This window comes from Dasypus novemcinctus, chromosome 13 (assembly GCF_030445035.2).
Source record: "Dasypus novemcinctus isolate mDasNov1 chromosome 13, mDasNov1.1.hap2, whole genome shotgun sequence".
Classification (NCBI taxonomy): Eukaryota; Metazoa; Chordata; class Mammalia; order Cingulata; family Dasypodidae; genus Dasypus; species Dasypus novemcinctus.
The window spans coordinates 86,412,079-86,428,303 of NC_080685.1; the positions used below are offsets into that span (position 1 = coordinate 86,412,079).

The 16,225-nt window shown below is 51.0% G+C and overlaps 1 long non-coding RNA gene across 3 annotated transcripts; it reads left to right on the plus strand.

Annotated features, from left to right (window-relative positions):
- Nucleotides 1–917: 917 nt before the first annotated feature.
- Nucleotides 918–13,223, plus strand: LOC101435467 (uncharacterized). 3 transcript variants are annotated; one of them, XR_011645327.1, is made up of 5 exons: nt 918–2,880; nt 2,973–3,077; nt 4,758–4,943; nt 12,316–12,517; nt 12,744–13,223. It is a non-coding gene; the product is annotated as an uncharacterized lncRNA (long non-coding RNA). The 3 variants fall into 3 exon arrangements; XR_011645325.1 differs by having other exon boundaries at nt 918–3,077; XR_011645326.1 differs by lacking the exon at nt 12,316–12,517 and having other exon boundaries at nt 918–3,077.
- Nucleotides 13,224–16,225: the final 3,002 nt, after the last annotated feature.

Sequence of the window (16,225 nt, forward strand, 5' to 3'; positions counted from 1 at the left end):
ACACACACCACCCCCAAACCACTCGCTTGGTTTTCTCAACCCGAGTTCCCCGAGAGCAGCCCAAGAATCCCCAAAGCTGCGCTTCCCTGACCCCCACCCACCCCAGCGACGCCTCTTGTGGGTGGGCTTCGCGTTCCCGCCGAGTTTCGGAGCCACCACTTGACTTCCACGGAGCAAGGGGCCCCGGCGGAAAGCCGCGACGGGGGGTGGGATTTGGGAGGCGGCGAGAGGAAGGGGAGAAGAGCAAATGAGGCGGGGCGGACTTGGGGACGGGAAGGACCGAGGCCGTGGCCTGGGGGTGGGGAGGCCGGGCCCGCGGCGCGGCGGCCAGACCGGCTGGGCGAACAGGAAGCCCCGGGGGGTGGGGGGCGGCCGCCAGGTGCGGGCGCGCGGGGATGCCCGCGGCGGGGCCCGCGCGGTAGGCAGCGCGGGGCGGGCAGGGCGCGCGGGCCGCGGCCGCTCCTCGGCGGCGCTGCGGGCGGGCCGGGCCGGGCCGTAGGAGCGCCGGGCATGTCGCAGGGGCTCCCGGCCGCCGGCAGCGTCCTGCACAGGAGCGTCGCGGCGCCCGGGAACCAGTCGCAGCCGCAGGTAGTGGGCTAGAGGCCCAGGGACACCCACGGGGGTGCGGGGCCGAGGGTCCCAGAGGAGCGAGGAGGTAGGGCCTGGGGTTCTGGAGTGGTGACTGCCGAGGTGAGGGGGTGGAGGGCGCTGCGAGAGGAGTGGGGTGGCCGGCGGGAGGGCGGTCCAGGTTTCACGCGTGTTCTTACGTCCTGGCTCCCGCAGCGCACGCGCAGCGCCCGCGGCGCCTGGGGGAAGGGGTGATCGGCTCCCGCGCCGGGTTAGGAGGAGAAGCTCCGGGGCGCCGGCCGCACCGCTGGCGCTCCCGGCAAGTGGGATCTGTTCTGCCCTGGGCGCCGCCCCGTCCTTGAGCCGCCCGTGGCTGCCACCCCGCCGCCCGCGAGCTTGGCCCTCCTGGGCTGTTCGGATGGGCGCCAGCGTGCGGAGAGGGGAAATCGGCCCCCTCAAGGGGGTGGCTCGTGTCCAACCACTCCCCATGTGCCCTCCAGCTGCGCCCTAATGGGAAATACCAGAAAGGTCAGCCTAGGGGTGCGAGGTGGGGGCCCACAATGGGCGCAGTTTCCACCCCCAGCGCTGGAGGAACCTCCTCGCCCTCTTCCAGTCAGGCCTCTGGGCTGTCCCTGGCCACGCTGACAGCTGCGCACTCAGGAAACTGAGACAAGGCTGCCCACGGGGAAAGCCGTCCAGGAACTTGACACTCTGCTTTAGGACGCAGAATAGGTCTTTTCTTCTTTCCACCTCCCACCCTCAACGCGGCGCCTGGCACATATTTCTTATAGAGTCACCCAGACCTGAGTTTGGGTCTCGGTCTTGCCATGCACTGGGCTATTTCCTGACCCCGTTTGTAAAATGAGTATAACATTAACCTCTCAGGTTTTTTGTGAGAAAGGAGTTTCAGGGCGAAATCTCATTTCATTTTATGCCAGCCACAAGTATTAGACTGTCAGAAAGAAAGCTCCATGAGATTACCAACCAATTTTTGGGTTGTGTGTGCTCAGTTAATATTTATTGAAAGAATGAATGAATCACACAACAGATAAGGAAATGAAAATTTGGAGAAGTTAAGCCACTTACCCAGAAAGTGATAGTAAGAGCCAAAACCAGGACTGGTGTGATTCAAAGCTGAAATTCTGTCCTCTCCAGCACATTCCCCTCACCCCCCCCCCTTTTTTTTTTCCTTGCTCACATTTCTTCAGGGTCTAACTGTAGTGTCCTGGTTATAGTTACCAAGTCTTCTCTGTTGCTAGAAGACTACATTTTTATACCTTGTCTCTGTTCATTTAAGTGTTGTCTTCAGGCCACTCCTGTTTTTTACGTATGCTATTCATCCATCTCCTTTTATTCTCATCTTCTTGCATTACACTAAAAACCTCTTTACCTGCAGTAACTTGGGGATTGGATGTTTGCCTTGCTCATTTGAAATATAAGACCAGATAGAATAACCAAAAATATCCATTATTTTGTGTTATCAATATTTTCCTTTCCATTAATATTAATAATTAAGTGGCTTTCCTGTGTTTTTGTCCCATGTCATTTCTTGGTTTTTAAACTCATTAATGTTGATATTCCACCACCATCCCCTTGGTGTCTTCCCACAGGGTTCTGGAAAGCAAAATACTACTCTATTTCTCCATGTTTTCTATAGCCCAATGAAGTATTTTTACCATGGTGGGAGATTTTTCTGTCTACTGGTTTCATGGTAACTCTTGAAGGATTTGACTATTTTGACTAACCTCATAGAGAGCTAAAAGTTTTACAGATACCTCGTGAACTTGATTTCTGATTCACTCTGCAACAAAATGGCAGTAAGCATTGTTCAAATGAGTACATTGCCAGCGGTAAGATCATTTGGTGTGTTGGTAGAGTTATGCGGTTCCAATGAGTTGTAAGTGTCATCCTGATTTGCTCACAGTATCAAAAGTACCTATTTGTGTGTGGTGGTATAAGGCCCGGCACAGAGAAAGTTCCAGAAAGCAGATGCCCTCTGGGCTTTTCCAGTCCCAGATGAACAGCATTGACACCACAATTCTTCCCCTATAGGGAAGAGGTTTTTGAAGGTTGGTTTGGAGTCCAGCAGACCTGAGTTCCACTTCCCAATTCAACCACTTACTAGCTGTAATACCTGGAACAAGTTCCTTAACTTCTCCGAGTTTCTTATTCCTCATCTTTTAACTGCAGGTCACACCTCACATTTCTCAGGGTGGTTGTAGGGCCAAGCAGAGTCGTGGCACCTGGTGAGTGCTCCTTAATCAGGGGTCATCACTGTGTCAACCAGCGCTGCTGTGGACCACAGATCAGACGGTGAGACCAATGAGCAATGCAGAGTGAAGGGAGAGCCGAGAAGGGGGAGGGGAGGGGCCTCGGCACCACACCTGCCCAGACGTTTCCCCCAGAGCCCCGGGGACGATGCCAGGAAGGTCAGGAGAAGAGAAAAAAACTGAGTTGCTGCTCAGAGGAGTCGGAAGAAGCAGACCCAAAAGGCTGACAAACTCCATGAGGTGAGTCTGTGGCTGGGGAAGGGCCACGTGGCCGTGGTGATGAGGTCACAGGCTCATCACACCCGTTCAGCAACACAGGCGTCTAATTCTGGGGTCCCCACAGGGCTGCACCAGGGGTCCCACAGCCTGGAGCCCTGAGGCTTTGCTCATTGACATCTTCATTTCACCCTTATCCACTGGTCCTTCTCACTCAATTTATTTTTATTATAAAGCAAAACAAAACCTCCTCTTGATCCTAATTCCCTGTCAAGCTATTGCTCCATTTCTCCTTCCCTCACTTCCCTGCTGCTTAAATAGAGTAACTTACACTTGTTGTCTCCACGTCCTCAGTTGCTGTTTATTCCCCAGTTCACTGTGACTGTTTCTGCCCCCCCCACTCACACACACATGCGCTCACACACACACTTCTGCACACGTTCACGTGATTCTCTCACACATATGCTCAGTCATGCACTCATACACACATACACACACACACATTACCTACAGAGGCTGGTTCTGTGGCCGTAGTGCCACCATTGCCAGATCCAGAGGCTGCTTTTTCTGATCTCATCAACCTTGACCACAATGGAACGTTCCACATCCCTGACCCCCTTCTTGAAAACTTCCCCTATTTACTTCTAAAAGATCACTCTTCCTACTTCTTCTGCTCCTCTTACCACTTTTTCTCAGTCTCTCTGTTAGATTTTCTGCCTCTTTGTCTTTTTTTAAATGTCGGTATGTTGACCAGGATTTCGGACTTGGCTCTGTTTTCTTCTCATCTGGGATGATTTAACCTATTCTCCTGCCACTGATAACTCTCAGGTTATACCTCCAGGTGGGACCTCTTTCCAGGACTCGAGACCACAAATCTCCAATATCAATATGCTTAGATGTCTTCATAGAGGTCCGCTGTAGGCTTCTCAGATGAAACCTGTTAATAACAGAATGTCTGTTTACCCAGAAATTTCTCTTCCCACCATCTACAAATTATAACGGAGTTAACCATCTTTCTCATAACCCATCTCTAAAATGAGGGGTTTATCCCACACTCTTCTCTTCCTTGGCCCTTGTGCATAATCCCACACAACCCCACCACCAGGGCATGGGAAGTGTTCCCCATCAGAAATTGCCCTTGAAAGTGTCCAAGGATCTATTTGAGGGTTGGTGACAATTTCGTGCTCTTCTTTTTGCACTGGGTTGGTGTGAATCAAGATTTTGGTTTGGCTCTCTCCCGCCTTGCTTTCTTGCCAGAGCTTGTCTCAGCAGCAACCCTGGGGGTAGGGTGGGGAGGTCTCGACTGCTTAGGAGGCTGAGGTGTTATTGTTGAGGAGGGGCAAGAAAAATCTCTGTAAACTCTAACAATGAACAGGGAACGTGTTCACCTCCAAGGAGAGGTGACCCGCAGGTAGACAGTCTCACCTGGGCATAAGTTACAAATGTCAGATTCTCTCCTGGGAGTGGGAAGTTTGGGGCCCTAGAAAGAGGACACACTTGTTACAGCAGTTTTTGTTTCACAGTCATTCCATAGGCTGACCCTTTCTCTCTGCGTAAATTCTACAGAAACCCCCAGGGTGGAAGGGTTTCTCCAGACTAGGGGAAGGAGAAGGTCCTTCCCAGCCTTTATTAGTTCTGTAAAACTTCTACTGAAGAATTGTGATGCCCTTTGCCTCTTCTCTTCCTTCCCTCTTGTTCCTGAAGCAATCGCAGTTCACACTTCATGTCACCAAATAACTCCCAGGAGAGAGCAGTGGCCCCTCGTTCATGTGGGGTCCCCTATTCCTACCACACGTGCTGCTGAACAGCCAGGGCCTTTCCTCTCGGAAGCTTCCAGTCGTAGCCACAGGCAAACTCACGAGTATGAAAAATACTAGGAGACACTCAATGGTAAGTCCCTCGTGATTATGTGTACGGGTAACAAAGTGTCTTGAGTAAAGATCTTTCGTGGAGCAAAGTTCGGTCGATCTGTTACAGAATTTTTTTTTTTAATTTGTATTTTTTTTGAGATACTGGGGCCAGGGATTGAACTGGGACTTCGGGTGTGGGAAGCCAATGCTCAACCACTGAGCCACATCTGCTCCCCTGAGTTGGTTTTACCGTTCGTTTGCTTGTTGTTTTAAGGAGGCACGGGGAACCGAACCCCAGCCCTCCCATGTGGGAAGCAGGCACTCAACTACTTCAGCCACATCCGTTCCCTCAAAATGTTTATTAGGCACCGTTGTGGGCAAGGCATTGTCACTGGGTCATAAAGAGAGAAGTAAGCTGTATTAGAAAGGAATTCGGAAATTATTATTGCTACTGGAACAAATTGCCCCAAATTGTGTGGCTTTAAAACAAGACAAATGTACCATCTGCAATGTCAGAGGTCAAGAGTCTGAAATGGGTCTCATTGGGCTAACATCAAGGTGTTGGCAGGGCTGCATTCCTTGTAGAGACTCTAAGGGAGAAACCATTTCCTTGCCTTTTCCAGCTTCTAGAGGCTTCCCACATTCTCTGGCTTCTGGTCTCCTTCCATCTTTAAAGCCAGCAACGGCCAGCCACGTCTTTCTCAGTATATCACACTGACACTGCTTCCTTGTCAAATCTCTTCCTCTGAGTCTCCTGCCTCCCTCTTATTAGGACCCCTGTGGTATCACTGGAACCCCCAGATAACCCAGGATAACTCTCCATCTCAAGACCCTTAACTTAATCCCATCTGCAGAGTCCCTTTTGGGATGTCAGGTAACACATTCACAGGTTCCAGAGATTAGGATGTAGACACCTTGGGGAGAGGTGTGGTGTACGAGTCTGCCTGCCACAGAAGGTAACATAAATCTTTACTAGTGTCAAAAAAGCTGCCCAGGTGGAGCATCGGATCTCTCTCGGTTTCTGTCATTGTTGGGTTTGATAACCAAGGAAACCAGGTGCCTGGGAAACTTAGAGGTGGTCCCACATTTACTCCCGCCTGATCCCTCTTAGAACCGTGGGTAGAGGGTCCTTCTCTAGGGCTTCTAACCTGTTCTCTTGTCCAAAGACTGTGTCACATGACCGGTTGTGCCAGCTACCCTTTCCAGAAGTGGGGCTGGTGGATTTGAAGCCCAGTGCCTCCATGGAAGAACATTTCCTTCTCCTCTGTCTCTGTGGAGCTGGAGGAATGGATCTGATAACGTCACCGGCAGATCGCCTGGCAGGCCATTTTGTTGAGGAGTGCAGTGCCGAGGTGGCCAGCACAGGGACTCCATCTGTGAATGGATCTCAAAGCTAGAGCACGCGTCTTCACCCTCACTAGCTGCACACGTGTCCCTGGTCACAAGGGAGTATGAGGGAGTGGGTGATTGGCTCCGGAAAATGAAATACATACCAAACCCTCTGCAGAGCAAGAAAACTATCCTCTCTGAACTAAAGGGTGCCATGTGGGTAATCCTTCCCTGTCTATCCCCAGCTTCCTTCCAGGGAGGGCATCTTAGTTACAGGGACTTATATTCTATATGACCAATAGTTTAGTGGTAGAACATCGAATGACTATTTTTCTTTTTAATTGTAGTAAAGTATACATAACATAAAAAGTCATTTAAACCATTTCAAGTGGACAATTGTTCAGCATTTAAGGACATTGACGATACTATGAACTTTTACCACCATCTATTTCCAAACCATCATCCATCCCAAACCAAAACATACTCTTTTATAGTAACTCTTCATTCCTTCCTCCTCCCACTCCTGGTAACGTCTACTCTGCTTTCTGTTTCTATGACTTTACGTATTCTAAGAATTTCCTGTAAGAAAAATCATACAATATTTGTCCTTTTTTGTCTGACTTAACTTCACTCAACCTGATGTCTGCAAGGGTCATCCACATTGTAGCACACACCAGCACTTCCCTTCTTTTATAGCTGAATAATATTCCATAACATGGATATATACCACATTTTGTTTATCTATTCATCTGTTGATGGACACTTGGGTTGCACCCACCTTTTGTGATGAACACTGGTGTACAAACATCTGTCTGAGTCCCTGCTTTCAATTCTTGGGTATATATCTAGGAGTGGAATGGCTGGGTCATATGGAAAGTCGGTGTTTAACTTTTTGAAGAACTACCGATAGCTGCACTATTTTACGTTCCACCAGTAATGTACGCAGGTTCCTATTTCCCCCATCTTCACCATCACTTGTTATTTTCAGTTGTTTTTAAATAAGAGCCAACCTAGAGTGTATAAAGTAGTATCTCATTGCAGTTTTAATTTGCATTTCTCTATTGGCTAATGATGAGCTTTTTTTTTTGCCATTTTAATATCTTCCTTGGAGAAATGTCTGTTCAAATCCTTAGCCCATTTTTAAATTGGGTTCTTTGTGCTTTTCTTGTTGAGTTGTTGGAGTACTTTATATATTCTGACTATTAAACTTTTCTCAGATGTGTGGTTTCCAATTGTTTTCTCCCATTCTGTAGATTATCTTCGCTTTCTTTTTCTTTTTTTTTTTTTTTTAAAGATTTATTTATTTATTTAATTCCCCCCCTCCCCTGGTTGTCTGTTCTTGGTGTCTATTTGCTGCGTCTTGTTTCTTTGTCCGCTTCTGTTGTCGTCAGCGGCACGGGAAGTGTGGGCGGCGCCATTCCTGGGCAGGCTGCACTTTCTTTTCACGCTGGGCGGCTTTCCTCACGGGCGCACTCCTTGTGCGTGGGGCTCCCCACGCGGGGGACACCCTTGCGTGGCAAGGCACTCCTTGCGCGCATCAGCACTGCGCATGGGCCAGCTCCACACGGGTCAAGGAGGCCCGGGGTTTGAACCGCGGACCTCCCATATGGTAGACGGACGCCCTAACCACTGGGCCAAAGTCCGTTTCCCTATCTTCGCTTTCTTGATAAGCAAAAGCTTGAAAATGGATGGAGTCCATTTTATCAATTTTTTCTTTTGTTTCCTATGCTTTTTACATAAAATCTAAAAATCTGTTGCCTACTACAAGTTCCTGAAGATATTTTCCTATGTTTTCTTGGAAGAGTTTTATAGTATTAGCTCTTATACATAGGTCATTGATCCATTTTGAATTAATTTTTGTGTGTGGGAATGGCAATTTTTTAAACTTTGGGGAAAAAAACTACATGTTAAGGGTGGCAGTATCTGGTTGACCAATGTAGTGAAGACTAATTTTACAGTGTCCTGATGAGTGAAGGCAGAGCGTCTAGTGCCCTGTAGGTCTCAGCAGAAAGCTGTGCAGGTCTTCTGGGCTTCCCACCACCTCCAGGAGGGGAAAGTGGGAGCTGGACACATGTGTGGACACTCTCCTCAAAGCTGGGGTGAGGCAAATTCATTTGGGGAGCAATGAAAACAGCCCCCCGATAGCCCATGATTGCTGCTCTCTGGAGATATTAACCTGTCGTCCTGTACCCCGCACTGTTGGGGTAGCATTGTTAAGTATTTCAAAGTAACTCAAGTTCTTACACCTGCCTTTCCTGAGTACCATGAAGGGGAGTATTTAGAGCCACTCACTTTTCTCCCTGCCCACCTTGCATACATACCCAAGTGTTTTTGTGCCTCTTTCACCTCTACCTCCCTGAAAACCTTCCTCCAGCCTGAGCTTCTGCGAGTCTCTTGGTCCCTCCGTCCCCTCCCATTTCGCCATCACCAGAGCCAACGGTGTGGTCCATCGAGGCAGTAGCTCCTTGGAGGGCAGGACTGGGGAAAAGCCTAAGCAAGCCAGAGGGAGAGAGAGACTGGGACACTCTTGGGTTAAAGTTTTCCCTCCAGGGTAGTGGTTGCTAAAAGTGGGTGCTCGTGATGAGAAGCAGTTCCTAACACAGCTCTGTGTGTCTCGTTGTTCACTGTGAGCTTTTGAACCAGCCCTTCAATGCGTTGAAGGCTCACATGGGGATTTCAACCCCTATTCGTCTCTGGGTATTAAGCACACGCCTGAGTCCTCATTTCACATATGGCAACCAAGGCAATCAGTGAGGGTCTTGCAGACAAGCTGGAAGGTGGCACACAAGTGGGGCAGACTGGTTCAAACCAGGCACCCAAGGTGTAAGACTGAGAGAGAAGCAGCGATGCCATCCTAGAAAGCCCCGAATGTCACAAACTGACAAAACACTTGGGTTGTGGTATGTGTTGCCATGGTTTTTTCAGAGATTGCACATTCTAAGAGAATGCTTCATGTCAGTATCTACTTGATTTAGAAACTGATTATGACACTAACTGGCACAGGCCTTGCTGGTGACACAGTTTCTCTGCTGGGAAGTTTATCAGCTTAAGGCTTGGGATAGACTTCCTGAGCTCTTACAGCTCCTTGCTGCTGGGAACCACCGCGGGGAAATTTGGGCCAGTGCAGAGGGGACTGAAAGCAGAATTGCTGTCACTGCATGAGAGCTGCAGTTGACCTTGCAATCAGGGATGCCGTCTCAAGTGTCTGCGACCTTGCAAAAGTCATCGTATCGCCCAGAGCTTCGGTTTTCTCAGTTGTGAAACGGGGTCTGTATGACTGTGTCCCCAATGACCTTTTCCTCCACTTCTTTTCCTTCCCATCTAGTCATCATCTCCGGTGCCTGGTGCTCACCTGGGCCTCTTTAGTAGTCCCTGATTCTTTCCTCTGCCTGAGAGGCACCCAGGATCCCAACCCTGAGATACTGCCTTGTTCTCCTGTCAGAGCCTTTTATGTGCTCAGGCCAGGGCTTCTCAGCCTGTGCACGGCTGACCTGAGTTGCTGGGTGATTCTGCACTGTGGGAGGTTGTCTTGGGCACTGGAGCAGGTTTAGCACCCTGGCCCTTGCCCACCCGATGCAGTACTATCTGGCTCCCCCAGTTGTGACAACCAAAAGCATCTCCAGGCATTGCCAAATGTCTCCCAGGAGGCCAAAATTGCCCTGATTGGGAACCACCGTCCTACACACTTAATTTGTGAAGGAAGGCTGGGGCTTGCAGTGATTTCATCACCTTTAGTTTTCAGATCTCTGCTCTGAAACTGTTTCCTGGCAAATACCCAATGAAGCCAGCACAGTTACCTCAAACCCTCCTGTGGCAAATGTTTCGAAACTCAGCAGGCTTTGAGCAAAACTGATGATCTGTGGAAATAACAAAGGGTTTGATGTTCCTCGCTTACTTTTAGTTTAAGTCCAGACAACTTCTCAATGGGAAGTGGGTTTTACTCTTTCTCCTTTGTTCCCATTCAGTGTTTCCTGGCCTCCTCCAAATCCCCTCCCAGCTCCTCTTCTATTTTTGAATAACTGATTTCACCTGAAGAAGATTTTGACTTCTCTCCTTTTTATTTCCTCAGTTTGATGAAAGTCCCTCAGCAGATTTATGGGTAAAACAGAAGCGAAGGCCCCTGAGGACACGGCAGGTGGCCTGGGATGCCAGCTCTGGAGGCTTTTTGAGCCGGGGTGTGGGGAAAGCGATGGCACCTCAGGGAGCGTTAGGCACGGCCTCCTCCTCATGCCTTCCAGAGAGAAGACGCAGAAGCTCAGAGCCCTTCACCCAGAATTCAGTGACTATAGAAAGGCAGAGGCTATTGGAACAGTCTGCCAAAAGAAGAGCGCTTCCTGTTCTTGGGAAACTAATTGAAGTGTTAGCTCATTGGCACCTTCAAGTTCACTCTCCCTGTCACTTGAAGGTCACAGGGTCGAGTGCCCGAGTGTGAGGTGGGCGTGTGTAAAGAGCCAAAGCCCCTCCGCTTCCCCCAGGCTGCCCAGGGCACCTCAGCCACCACCTCCCTCCTCCCATCTGGACCCTAGGGCGCTTTCTTGTTGGGTTTGTGGACTGAATCCCAGCTCCAGGACCAGAGCTTCTCAGAGGCCAGGGGAGAGCTGGGGGCTGGGGTGGTGGGCTGATGGGGGCTGGTGCGCCAGCCGGGACCGCCAAGCTCTGCCCCAGGACAGCCCGCGGGGAGAAGGTGTGAGGCCTGCTGCCTCGAAGCTGCTCTCGACCCTGCTGGGAGCTGGGCTGGGAAGGGAGGGAGGAACGGCTCAGCTCTCCTCTGCCGGCAGCGCCTCTGGGCCCCTCGGTTCTAAAAGGGAGTTGCCTAGAGGGGGAGGACAGGTAGGGGCTGAGAGAGGCAGCTTGAGGCCCAGGAGGCATGGAGCACTTAGATGCTGGCGCTGCGGTGCATCGGGCAGCAGTCCAGGGCGAGACTGTTCTCATCTCTGGGGAGAGACGTTTTTAATATGAGACTGAGTGTGACACAAGACTGAATAGAACATGTGATAGAAGACGCGGCTCAGATGGGCCATGATCAGAAAAGCCTACCTGGAAAGAAAAGAAGGAAGGCAGTAGAGGAGAACAGCTTTGGTAAAGGGACAGAGTCAAGAATTCATGTGTGTCCTCAGGGGCTTTTCTCTGACCTTTTTGGTGATATTTCTTAAATATTACTAATAAGAGAGAAGGGGTGATGGACAGTGCACCCAGGAAATGTAATGTGTTATATGTGGGGCAGCAATGCATACTCAATGTGAGATGCACTCAGAACTTATTAATGACTTGGCAGGATGAAGGAAAGGAACACCTGCTCACCAAGTGCATGGGTGGCTTAAAGCTACGGGTTATCACGAATCCATGAGACAACAGAATCGAGATTCAGAAAGTTTGCCAGGCTGGCCTGTAGCCAAACAAAGCAGGCGAAATTCCGTGGAGCCAGATGTAAAGTCCTCCCCTTAAGCTCCAAATTATCACTTGTCCAAGTGAAAAGCAGCAGATGTCGGTGAAGCTTGCACTTCAAGCCAGGAGGGGCTGCGGGCTTGTCTCCAGGTCAGGACCACCATACCTCTGTCCTCAGCATGGTCTGCTGTCCCCAGAATCATGCCCTGCATTTTGGGAATGGCATTTCCCCGGAGATTCTGGCAAATCACAGTGTGTATGGGGGAAGGGCTCCAGCAGAGCAGATGGCCTGGAAGTCCTGGACCCAAGGAACTCAGGAAAGAGAACACCTAGGGGGAGTGGTGGGGGGCTGTCTTCCAACAGGTTCCATAAGGCGGGAGCAAGCTCCATAGGTGTGTTTGAAGGAGAGAAAATCTGGGTCAGTATTGAGAGGAGCTTTCCAGTAGAGCAGTTCAGAGATGGCAAGGGCTGCCCTTGGAAGGAGGGCGTGCCCACACAGGCGAGATGTCCAAGTGGGAAGTACATGTGGAAGCTCTCCACACTCAGTATGTGGGGCTAGGGAGTCTGTTATCCCCTCCAGTTCCAGCCTCATAACCTCATAGAGTGGAAACTTCACAGCTGCGTGCTGGAGTAAAGCCAGGGTAGGGAGTGGTTTACTCATTTATTCATGTAACCAACCAACATTTATTATGTTCCAGTCACTGTTCCAGGTACTGGGGTATAGCCATGAACAGAACACAGCCCTTCAGAGAGCAGAGCAGCAGCTGGGGCTGTGTGGGGAGACTGACTACAAAAGGCACAAGGGAGCTTTTCCGAGTGGAGAAAATGGTCTGCAATACATCTTGATCAACCCGGATGTATGCACTTGTCAAAACTCAATGAATTATACACTTAAAACAGGTGCATTATATTTTATGGAAATTATACCTCACTAAAGTTCATTGAAAGAACAGAGCCCCTGCCCTCCTGAACCTGTCACTCCAGGGGGAGGAGAGGGCATTAAGCCAACAAATCGGAACGGGGGAGCTGGGACATGGTGAAGGGTAAAGCTTTTGTGAGAAGGAGGTGAGGATCCTGGTGAGATGGGAATGGTTTCAGAAACGCTTTGGCCCGTTGGTCTTCACAGGAGTACGAGTGCCTGGAGCAGGAAAACGCGGTGCTGCGGAGAGAGCTCGGGAAGCTGACGGAGGAGCTGCGGCACCTGAGCGAGCGCTGAAAGAGCACGAGAAGATGCACCCGCTGCTGCTCTGCCCCGTGAGCTTTGTGTCTGTGCCTCGGCCCGAGCCGGTGGCTGGGTGCCTGCCGCGGTGAGGCCCGAGGATCCTCCTCCTCTGCAGAGCGAGGAGACTTGCTCTGTTCCACGCCGAGACCAGGGCCTCCCCTCGGCCACCAAGAGGACCCGGCGTTGGGCTCCCGCCTCCCAGCGCCTGGCCACGTGCCCCGCAGACGCACCTTGTGGGGAGGTCCCACAGATGCTGGAGCCAGAGTCCTCGAGTGAATTCAGGCAGGGACATCACTCCTCATCCACTTTGGCAGCTAGTAGGTTCCGCTGTTATGCAGAATCATTTCCTCTAGAATTTGGATAATAAAAATGTTTTGTTTTGTTTCTCCTTTCTCCAAGTGCCTGGGATTTAGAAAGACAACACTCTCCTTCCGAAGAAGCCCGCTTCTGTCTCCTCTGGCTGTTCGGCAGCTCATGGCCTTGCCTCCCCCTCTGGTTTCTACCCCCACCCCATGGTGGGTGGAGGGCAGGGGGAGGCACCCTTGCCAGCATCTTCCCTGCACCTCCTATGCTTTGAAAAGTCAGATCCAGCTGGGTCAGGAAAGGGTGTGCTTGCCTTCTGCTTTGCTTGGCCCTCTGTCTGTCAGCTCACATTCATGCTGGACTGTCTTCAGGACATTTTCTACTCCAGCCGGGTTTTCTCTGTCCACTTCCCTGTGCTGTCACCTTCCCATTCCATCAGTAGGTACAGGATCAGAACACAGATTTATTTTTACAATAACTTGAATCACAGTTGAGTGGGGGAAATCTGCCCCCTTATTTAAACAGATATTTGGGTAGATGAGGAGAGGAGCAATTTCCTTGCAAAAGACTGCCCCAACTCTCTTCTTTCAGGAAAAGCAGAACCAGGCCAAGCTAAGTTGGCCACAGAGAGAAAAGCAAACCGGGAGAGTACTCCCCATCCCCCTCCAGCTCTCTTCTTCCCTGGAATGAGAGGGGGTTGTGGAGAATAGAGCGATTCTATCATAAAGGGAACAAGAAATGAGAACAGAAAGGAAAGTGCCGCGTTGCAAATGTAGATGGTGAAAGAAAGGGACGAAAGAGAAAAGAAAGAATGAAAGAGAAAGAGAAAAAAAGAAAGAAAAGAAAAAAGGAAGAGGAAGGAAAGAAAATAGCCCGCAGCCCCTCCTGGGGTCCGTGGACTTGCTGACTTCATACAATGCCAACATGGGTCACCCCAAGTCCCCCGTGCCCGAGGAGGCTCCCCTTCCTCCTGGTCTCTGACTTGCAGGGGCTGGAGGCTGCACAATTTCCCCTTAATTAGAGGCCTTGTCAGGGTTTTGTGAGGCTGGTGTCCTCTGGGAGCACCAGACCAAAGCTTCCTGAATGTAAACGTTTCAGGGGAATGATGGCAATTTGTAGTGCAAGAGACTATAAAATCCTCCAGCCTCCCCTCCTCACTTTACAGACGAAGGGGCCTGAGGGGAAGGGACTTGCTCAAGGTCACCGACAGGTGAGTGAAAGAACTAGAAGGAGACCCCAAGTGGGTCTGAGCCCCTCCAGCCCCACTGTTGAGGAACTAGAATCAGCTGAAGCCGGACCACGAGGAGGTGACTGGGGCAGGGTCCTGCTCAGCGGGGGTCCAAATGGGGCACACGCTTCTGTGAGCACCTCACCAGGCTGGCCAGGACCGCTCGCCCTGGGGGGAGCAGCCCGTCTGTGAAGGGCGGGCTCAGAGCCAGGGCCCCGGGGGACTGTGCGGCCCTGTGTGTGCGCACGTGAGAACAAGTGCCTTACCACGCATTCCCTGAGGCCTCCCACCTCCAGGGCTGGCCCTGTGGGGAGCGCTTCGCCCTCTGCCTGAAATGATCCTGCATCTCACCCGTGTTCTCCTGCCTTGCTGAGCCCTCCAGCAGATCTGGCTTCTGCAATCTGAGCTGCCCTCTCTGCCGCACTGCCCTGACCCCCCCTGTCGCTGCTGTTCCTGCTGACGTTCCCCCTCGGCCGCTGACCACAGGGTCTCCACACCTGCTGGCCCATTGGTCTGACTCCTTCAAGCCCTGTCCAGTCTGACCTCATACAGTCCCCGGGCACCAAGCTCCTTCCATTTAGGGCTTCGGTGTCCCCAAGGCCCCTGGATCCTCTGCCTCGGCTGGAAGACCAGGGAAGAGGGAGCTCATGGAGGATCGGCAGGGAGGGGAGATGACCGTGCGTCTTTTCCTGCTCACATTGCATTAGCCAGAACTCATTCACATGGCTGGACCAGCCGCAAGGGGGGTTGGAAGTGAAGTTGTGTCTAGGGAGAGCGGGATCTGGGCTGGGCGAGTATCATGTGGCCAGTTTCTGCCACTTGAAGATCTAGCTTTTGCTCCCACCACCCCACTGAAACTGCCCCCCTAGAGGTCATCAGTAAGCTCAGCTGGCTAAATCTATTGGCATGGCTCAGGCTTGATCTTCCCTTTCTTCCAAATAGCAGGTGACAATGGCTGTTGTGGGAAACTGGTGTACCTGTTCCCTATTTGCTGCACTTTTCCCCAATTATTGTGAACATAAAAGCATTGCCGTGCTGATGAGGAACAGCTGCTCTGGAGGTCCTAGTAAATACGATGTCGAAACTAAGGTTGAGGCTCTCAGCTCCAGAAGCTGCACGCCTCCCTGGTTCCAGCCTTGGTTCCTCCCTCGTGTTTCTCTTTGTCCTTTATTTCTGTGTAAGTTCTGCGTCACCTTCCTTTCGAGTGACCCTATTGCTGAGCTGGCTCTCAGCGGTTGGCTTCTGTGTTTCCTCTTCCTCTCTCTCTACCTGCTTCTTCTAGGATAAAGGCTCTTCTCAGAGTCTCAGTGACCACCTGTCCATCCTCATGCAAATTTCTACACCTGTATCCAGCCCCCGCCTCTCTCCCCAGCAGGCAGACCTGTATAACCCGGTGCTCAGGTGCTCCTTAGGTATCCCTGAGAGGATGTCTCACAAGTGCATCCAGCCCAACAAGTTCAAAGCTGTACTCAAGATCTCATCATCTGCCCTTCAAACTTACTTCGCATTCTGTCTTTACCTGTTTAATAATGGGTTCCACCATTACCTCATCAGAAAACTAGGCATCATATTTAATTCCTCTGCATCCCCAGGCTGAGTGACCAAGTCCTGTCAATTGTATCCCCTACATATCCCCCACACTGAGGACGCTTTGCTCTGATAATGCTAATTACTTTACCTGCTATCAAGACCTTTATTCAAATGAGCTGCTGAGGGCAGGGGACTGGGCACCCAGCTTCCTCCCTAAGCCATGTATTCACTGAGGCTGAGCTTGAGTTAGAGACGGTCAGGACTTCCTCTGCTTTTGATAAAAAAGCAGTAAATTTGGAGACAGGGCACTGAAACTAGGGTAGCC